We start from the raw sequence: 9,143 nt of genomic DNA, 5'->3' as shown, positions 1-9,143 counted from the left end.
GAAACCTTGTCAAGTTCAGGAGGTTCCTGCTGTACCTTGGCCTGTTCCTAGAAAGCTACTCTGAAATGTATAAATGTTGTGACTAGTTTATTTTGGCAAAACTCAAGAAGTAGCAGTTTTTTCTCTTACCAAGAGGATCAAAGTAATTGTTTTCAACTTCCTTAACTTAAATATTACTGACAAATTCGGGAGGTTCTGGGGACAAAAAAATGTCACCCCAGAGGAACAGACTCACCAACTTAAATTAATATTTTATATTGTAATTTCATCTCCTCTATATATTCATATCCCAGGCATTTCCTAACCGTTTTATGTTTGTTTAGCACATTAAAATGTTTGTATAGCACATTAAAATTTTCAGGTTTTGATGGCTTCAGAAAGAGGTTTGTAGGGGTTTAACATCAGGTCCTCTTAGTATGTCACCATGGCCATAGTATTGTTATAACTAAACCTTGTGTTTCCCTTTTACAAAAAAAATGCTCACAATTCTATCCAGCCATCAAACATTTTAGATTTTAAAAATGTCTCATTTTTCTTTTCTGACCCATAAATAAGGTTGCAGTAGCTTACCAATGTACTCACTAATCGGCTCATTTATTTTAAGCAAACTTCTTACTTGCAGGTCTCTAAAGCCAAAAATAAATTCAATTAAAAGATCAACAGCAGTATATACTTGCATAAGAAGTTTTTTCAGGCTTTAGTTGTAATAAGAAATTTTAGAAGTCAACAGTGTTTTGAAGAAATCCATTCAAAAAACTTAATTTATCAAAGGAAACCAAAGCAGAATAAATCAATGCATACTTCCAGGGTAGGCACAGGTAAATGCATTACTCCATGCTGCACTGCTGTTAGGTAACTTGACACCCATCCAGGAACTCTGAAAGCAGATCTTGTTTACAGAAAATGAATAGACCAAACTGATAGAAGAATTTCACTGTCCGTCACATCCTTAAGGAAAGAAAAGAATTTAGAAACTGAGGTAATCAGATGCCATAATAATTACGGGAATGTAAATTATCCAGATTTTCAAAAAGGAATCTGTTTGTGCAGATGTTATGTACATGCACATCTCACTGATATCCACAGGTACAGTTTCTGTGCAGCAGTTTGATCTTATTATTCATGTAGTATATATTTTTGTAACCAAAATGGATAAACTGCATATTTTCATTGCATTATTTAGGTTTAAATATAGGGAACTATATTTAAAGTTTTCCATCCTCCCCTGTGGAGTTTGACAAATGTGGAGGTTAGAGAAGGCATGGTACTCTTTAGCAGTTATGCGAACAGATGAATGACTTGGAATATCTACTAACAAATAAAGATATGGAAGCACGATAATAAAAATTATGTCCTATGTTTTATTGGAGTTTGAGATTTGTTCTTCTTGCTGTACATGAGACCTGGCTTGAGGAGAGATAAAATTCTCTAAAATCCTTCAGCCACGTTCTTGCCGATAGAACCTTTTTACCAGTAATCCATAGTTCCAATTCAGTGTAAATGTTTTGCTTACTTTTTTTTTTCAGTTTCAAGGGCTACGTAATTATATGGGAAAACTGACAACAGAGTAATTTAAAATTGTGAATAGCTTACTTTCTCACATTAACAATACTTTTATTTGCTCTTTGACTACAGAACAGTAGGACAGCCAACGTTTTGCCAGCATCACATACTTTGACTTTCATAATATAGAACATATCTTGCATCAAGTAGGTGTCCTCTGACCTATTTCTGTTTAATAAGTCAGGCTCAATGGTGCAGTGTAATTTCATCTCAACATTTTGAAGAAATAAACCTTCTCTAGACATAGATGACCTGCTCTAGAAGTAATTACACTTGGCATATGACATCATTTAGACAAATGAATGTGGATTTCTTTTCAGTTTAAAGGTTAGGAGAAATCTAGCAGAGAACAATTATCAGTAAGATAACTCTATTTATGCAAAATTGTAATATAGACAGTATAGTAATGAGCAATGAGTTTGTTTTATAAGTACTCCAGAATCCCACTGTTTATGCGAAGACATGTATAGTAACAGTGATAATTAGAAACGAGGAATCTTCTGAAGTTTCCAAGCGTAGAATTTTAACATCAGATGGCTGTAACGATCATATATATGCTGCAAACATGCAAAAGAGTTGTAGGAGAGAAGCCTTGTGCACAGACGCTCAGCATTGCTGAAATGAAATAAAAGCATTTGCTTATCGCAGAATCATCAGGGTTGGAAGGTACCTCCACAGATCGTCTAGTCCAACCCCCCTGCTAAAGCAGGGTCACCTGCAGCAAGTTGCACGGGAAAGTGTCCAGGCAGGTTTTGAATATCTCCGGAGAAGGAGACTCCACAGCCTCTCTGGGCAGCCTGTTCCAGTGCCCTGCCACCCTCAAAGTACGCAAGTTCTTCTTCATGTTCAGATGAAACTTCCTGAGTTTCAGTTTGTGCCCACACCTGTCGCTGAGCACCACTGGAAAGAACCTAGCTCCATCCTCTTGAGACCCGCACTTAAGGTATCTATAAGCATTGATGAGATCCCCTCTCAGTCTTTTCTCCAGGCTGAACAGACCCAGTTCTCTCAGCCTTTCCTCATAAGGGAGGTGCTTCTGTCCCCTCATCATCTTCATTGCCCTCCACTGGACCCTCTCCAGTAGTTCTTTGTCTTTTTTGAACGGGGGAGCCCAGAGCTGGATACAGTACTGCCGATGTGGCCTCACCAGGGCAGAGTAGAAGGGGAGGTTAACTTCCCTCGACCTGCTGGCCACACTCTTCCTGATGCACCCCAAGATACCATTGGCCTTCTTGGCCACTAGGGCACATTGCTGGCTTGTGGTCAGGCTGTTGTCCACCAGGACCACCAGGTTCCTCTATGCCAGGCTGCTTTCCAGCAGGTCAACCCCCAGCCTGTAGTGGTGCATGGGGTTATTCCTCCCGAGGTGCAGGATCCTACACTTGCCCTTGTTGAACTTTATCAGATTCCTCTCTGCCCAACTCTCTGACCTGTCCAGGTCTCGCTGAATGGCAGCGCAGCCTTCTGGTCTATCAGCCACTGCTTCTGGTTTTGTATCATCAGCAACTTGCTGAGGGTGCACTCCATCCCTTCATCCAGGTCGCTGATGAATAGGTAAACAACACTGGACCAAGATCTGACTCCTGGGAAACACCGCTAGCCACAGGCCTTCAACTAGACTCTGCACCGCTGAGCATCACCCTCTGGCCTCTGCCATTCAGCCAGTATTATGTGTAGCTGCAACCTTTTACTAGTTAGAATCATGCTTACATTTTTTTAGTGTTGTATTAAAATACAATATTTTAGGTGTTATAAAAAATGGAGACTGAAGAGCAAAGGAATGTACGCATAGTGTAGGCATATTAGTGACAGGGGACAGATAGCACAGCGAAAGGCAAGCCATAACCAGATATTAGGGAATTAATAGGTCTTGTGTGCAAGTTCTTGTGTGTAAGAGAGATTGTGATATAAACCATTAGGAAAAGTCAGAAATCTTGATTTAATTTTTTTAAAATATATATTACAGTATCAAAAGTTTCCATTTTTTTTTAATTACCCTAACTTTTAACTAAGCTATTGATTTGGGGTTTTTTGGGTTTTGTTTGTTGGGTTTTTTTACTTTTCTGTTGCCCTGCTGGTGAAACGTACATTTTCACAATGTGCATGGTTTGATAGCAGCTATTAATCATGACTTAGAAAATGGGGTGTTGAATCATATAACCTTCTTGTCTAAAAATAATTTTTCTGCTAGCTTTCTAATTCTGAAAAAAATGCATTGCAGAATTAATTCTGCTGAAAAAAACCACAAATGCAAAAATACTATATTATCATTAAAATTTAACTGTATAACTAATTTAAATAAAGATAGTGCCTCAAAAGTATTGGAACAGATAAAATAAGTACATATAGAATTCCTTAGAAATTTTAAACAACTGCAAATGAATAAATTTGTAAACTTACAGATTTTGAGTTTTGACACCTACAAATTTTGGTCATGTCCCAGCTGTGGTGAAATATCCATGGCAACAAATATTGCAATAGAACTTCTTGACATTGAAACTGAATATTTTTGCTAAAATTGGCAGCTCTAAATAGACAAAACATGATCCTTAGCTTTTAGCATTAAACAGTCCTTTTGAGATGAAAAGGGTACTTCAAAACCCTTCGAGTTAACTTACCTTGTCTAGTGATTTAAGCTGATGGTGTCTTACTGGTTTGGAGTGGTCCAAGATGTGATAGTTTTAATCTTAATTAGGATGACTTAATGGCTGGCCATATTAGTGACCCTGGATTCGGTTGGTGAAGAAGGTATTTATGCCTTATTCTGCCTCTGATATGTTTCTTTTGCTTGCCAGGTCTGATCTGTATTTATAGGCCTCAAAACTTACTGTTCTAAGTATGTAGGCTTAAGTATCTAAATCAGTGGTCTAATTTCAAAGGCTCTTGTTTCCCATGACACCCTACAAACCTTTAATGACCTTGGATATTTAGCAGGATTGAAATACAGAATTTTCTGATGATCAAGAAATTTAAAATTCAAAGCCTTGTCAGACAGTGAAACAACCCACCTGCATTAAAAAAATTATTCCAGGTTCTTCTTCAACTTGAAAATACTGGTGAGGAACCTGCCTTACACAGTCACTGCAGAAATGTGTTTATTGCTCCGGTTTCTTAAACACATTGGCAAAATCGTAGTTTTGTCATGCATCCAACCTGGGCCCTGTTAAAAAGGGCTGAGACGCTGACAGGAATGTATTTTGATTTCCTTATAAATTCGGGGCTACAAATGTCCATTATAAATGTATTTTTAAAGACTTAACTATGAAAGTACAAATGATCAGTTAAAGCTATGATGCTTAGATACATTTTTAACTCTTTGCAGCAATTTTATTAGCCTTCAGTATAATTGAAATACACATTTCAACTTCTAGCAACTCAGATGTAAGTCTAAAATATTGCAAATTATTTATATGACTTGTATTCATACTGGTTCTCTTGTATTCATTCTAGTCATGAAATGTAGTCCTCTTTTTATTGGTCAAAAGGGGTCATCTTTCCAGTTTGCTGCATAATAGAAATGAGTATAATAAAAAGCACATTTGTAGAATACCTCTGTAAAGCTCACGCACATCTTAATTTCATGGTCTGAAATTTGACAAAATAAGGCACAGAGGGAAGAAAATTTACTCAACATTAGACAGTCAGTTGATGAGGATCTTGTACGCAACTTAGATTGACTTCATTTCTAGGAACACTGCAGAGGGTCACTCTGCTCTCTAGCCATTAAGTATTGACCATCCCAGCATTGTTGACAGAAACATGATAACTCTATATTATTATCCATTATTAACAAGAAAGGTTTTCTAGGAGGTTCTCAGGAGAACAAAAGAGACAGAACTCTCTTCAGATTTATCTTCATTGTAATGTAACTTCAGATCTTTGTGTAATAAAGCTACTTGTAATGTGTATATGAAAAGTATGTATAAACGTAGAGAAGGGAGACTAGGAGAAGGAACGACAGAACAATGAGGAATAAAACAACTGCAAGAGCAAGATTACGCAAAGTTTTATTTAGCTATCCATGTATTTAGTTAAAAGCATATTTAGAATACATATTACTGACTCATGTCTTAAAAACATCATGGTCTCATGGAGGAATTTGAACAAAACGTGGGAAAATTCATTTAATGCAGTGAGTTTGGAATACTGTGATTTTCTCTCTCTGGTTATTTCAGCTTGTGACTGAACACTGTCTGGCCTTTGATGCTTTTTAGACCATTGTTCATTAATTGTTAGAAGTTCCTTGCATAATATATTTCACTTAACTAAGTGTAATCTAGGAATTTATTGTTCTTTGTACTGCTTCTGTGGCTGACAATGAAACTTGGCAATGTCCGTTGCGTTGTTTTGGTAATGGCAACATCCATCTTCCTTTTGGTGGTGACCATCAGTGCAGGAGATATGAATCCTATATCATCAAAAGCAGGAATCTTCAATTTCTGGATAAAAAGTCTTGCTCTTCTCTAAGAAGTCATTGCTTTTTCTAAACAACCATAACCAACCTTGGCTGTCTTGTTGATTTTTGGCATAAACTTTCCATGTCTTGCAAGAAGTCTCTGAAAGATGAACTCTGTTGCTTCAGTCACAAACACATCCATGCTGGCATACAGTCTTTGTTTCCTTTTTCCACCCCACAACTGCGAGCAGTACGGGTTATTTTGAAAGTATTCATTGACCAGTCATTGTCAGATTCATGATTCAGCTGTGATGAAGTGAACAGAACAAGATGAAAGTCTACGGCTGAATTCCTTCACATCTAAATTTTTGTAGACTGTGCAATTAGATGTCTTGCTCTCTGAGACAGTAACAAAGAGTGTATCTATGAATAATTTGAAGTTCATCTTTGAAGTGAACTGACAGCTTCTGTGTCAGAAACTTTGAACAACGTAGCCAGGAGGCTGTAAGGTCCATCTGATTTCACTTGCCGTTGCCTTGGTTTAAGAAGGATTGCAATTCTTTGGTCTATAATGTGAACCGTGAAAGTTTGACAGCTCTTTTTCTGTTGCTAGCTCTCTTAAGTCTTTTGGTGCAAATCCTGACTTCTTCTACTCAAGCTTCCTTAGTTCACATTGTCCTTTTTCTTGATCTCTCTCTAGTGGATCAATTCCCTTTCACCTACTGGATTGCCAAATCTATCTGAAGTAATTTCCTCAGATTCTTCTATTGCTGAATAAAGGATGTCATTGTATTTTTTAAGTATTATGCAGAATCTCAACCGTCTCCTGCGCTACCAAATGTCTGATACAATGATTAATGAATTTTTCAGGTGGCATTTCCTTCCTACCTTGTTCTTCTGTTGAAAAATTGAATGAGTTTTAGCAGTTGTGATGGGTGCTACCATTTGGTAAGTGTGCCTCAATCCTGAGGAATAGGAAGTATCTTTGGTTATGACTCTTCTCCAGTGATTTTTTTCTAATTATGCTATTCAGTGCTCTGATTAGTAAGGATGATTTTTTTTTTTAATATACACCTCTCTCCTCTAAGAATAACTGTGAGGTATCTAATTTTAGAAAGAAGTCTATTTGCTTTAAAATCACTTTCTATTGTAACAGAAAACTTGAGAACTTCCTTCTGTTCACGTTATAAAGTGATGTAATCTATTCAAGCACAAACACCTAAATCAAGCTTCTTAACTATGGGAACTCTAAAGCTAGTTAATCATTTCATAGAACTGGGGAGAAAAACAAGAGCTAAGTTGCATTATGCAGCCAATGTTCTTCAATTAAAGCAGTGATGGTTCATGTCATTACATTCTGATGCCACTTATTAAACACCCATTCATAGAAAAACATCAGATTGGTATTAAACTAAAATAAAGAGAAACACATCATTGGTGTAGTATATATATTAATATTTTAGAATACGATAGTTGATACCTGAACCAGACAGTTCTATCAAAGTTTCAATGGAAAGACCAGGATTGAAGCTGAGGTTTGATTTGCAGCTACTCATGTTTCTGTTAGTTGCTTTTTCTGAAATCTACAGGCAGACCTATGAAGACAGGTAAAAATAAGTCCTCTATTAAAGTAATTTATGGCATGGTTTAAAGGTTAATAGTGATTTTAAAGTTGACTTTTTTAAAGAGCCTTCTGGTGATATAACTAAATGCATTGTAATAGTGAGGGTAGAATTCATCTAAACCAGTTGCAGCTGTCTAAATGTTAGGTATTTATTCAAAACTAGTTGTCTAGATTGCCTCTACATTTAAATAAAAAAGATAGATTATATGAACTGGCAGTTATCATAGGTGGCTAAAGGCAGGTGAGAGAAAACCATCACTAATATCCACAGAAATGTATAGATATTGTTGATAGTAGGACTGCCGTACATAAATACTGCAGATAAATCCAAGGAGATTGGTTGAGTAAGGATTGTAGGATTTGGTACAGTGGAAAGCTTTCAGGATCTTCCTGTAGTCTCTGCTTGGTAACATATTCAAAAATATTTTTTCTGTTGCTAGATCTCTTAAAATCTTCTGGTGCAAGTCCTGATTTCTTCTACTTAAACCTTCTTCATTCACATTGTCCTTTGGTAACATATTCAAAGCTCTTTAAGAATTCAAAATTAATTTAAGATTGAGTAAATTTACAAGGATTTTACATTTGATAAATATTACCATGTGTAATATTATAAAACAAGCAAATACCTGCAGTCAGCTTGTTCACACCTACAGCTGGTAATACAAGATGAAACTGCCATGTAGTTGAAATGCAAAGTGGTTTTCTTTCAAGTCCAAGAAATTTCCCAAAACATTTTTGACTATGGAAGTGAAAAGTCTTTTTCCGTGTTAAACTTGCTACACATTTCCTTACACAAATGTTTCAAACTGACCTGTACATTTTAAAAGGACTGTTTTCAGCTGATGTAAATCAACAAATAGCTGCACTGAAGTCCATGGCACTGAGAATGTGTGACTGAAACAAAACAATATTATTTTTTGTATAGCAGCAATACTATGTGGTCCCACTGTGAACACAGTATCAAAAAGTCCCTGTACTAAAATATTTGAGAACTAAATTTCATTTTAATTTAAAGCAAAGCAAGCAGAGATCCCCAAACCCAAGACAACCTGCTTAATGTCATATTTCATCATATTATTTGCAAAATTGCTTCTATTTAGCATTTTTATAAGCAACACATTTTCCAGGAAAATGGAAACATATACGCAATATGGCATATACAACAATACTTTCCAGATGCCTTTGAATGTTACCATCCTTCATATTTAGCATTTTTATAAGCAACACATTTTCCAGGAAAATGGAAACATATACGCAATATGGCATATACAACAATACTTACAATTCCAGATGCCTTTAAATGTTATCATCCTTCAATAAAGTTTTATGTATTTTTGTGCAGTATACTTAAAAGACTGTGTTTACAGCAGCTCCTAAGCATATTTAAACAAATTATTTAGGAATGCTACAGTTAGAAGAAATCTGGTAAGGCAGATACATAAAAGGCAGCTTTTATGTAAAGAATATGTAGGCTGATCTAATATTTTTTGGTGAATATATACATTTTTAGGGAAGCAAAAATAAGGGAATTAAAGAAACTCTAATTTAGGTCAGATAGTA

This window comes from Cariama cristata, unplaced genomic scaffold (genome assembly GCF_000690535.1).
Source record: "Cariama cristata isolate BGI_N322 unplaced genomic scaffold, ASM69053v1 scaffold5577, whole genome shotgun sequence".
In the NCBI taxonomy this organism is placed as follows: Eukaryota; Metazoa; Chordata; class Aves; order Cariamiformes; family Cariamidae; genus Cariama; species Cariama cristata.
Note: the sequence above shows the minus strand (reverse complement) of the source record.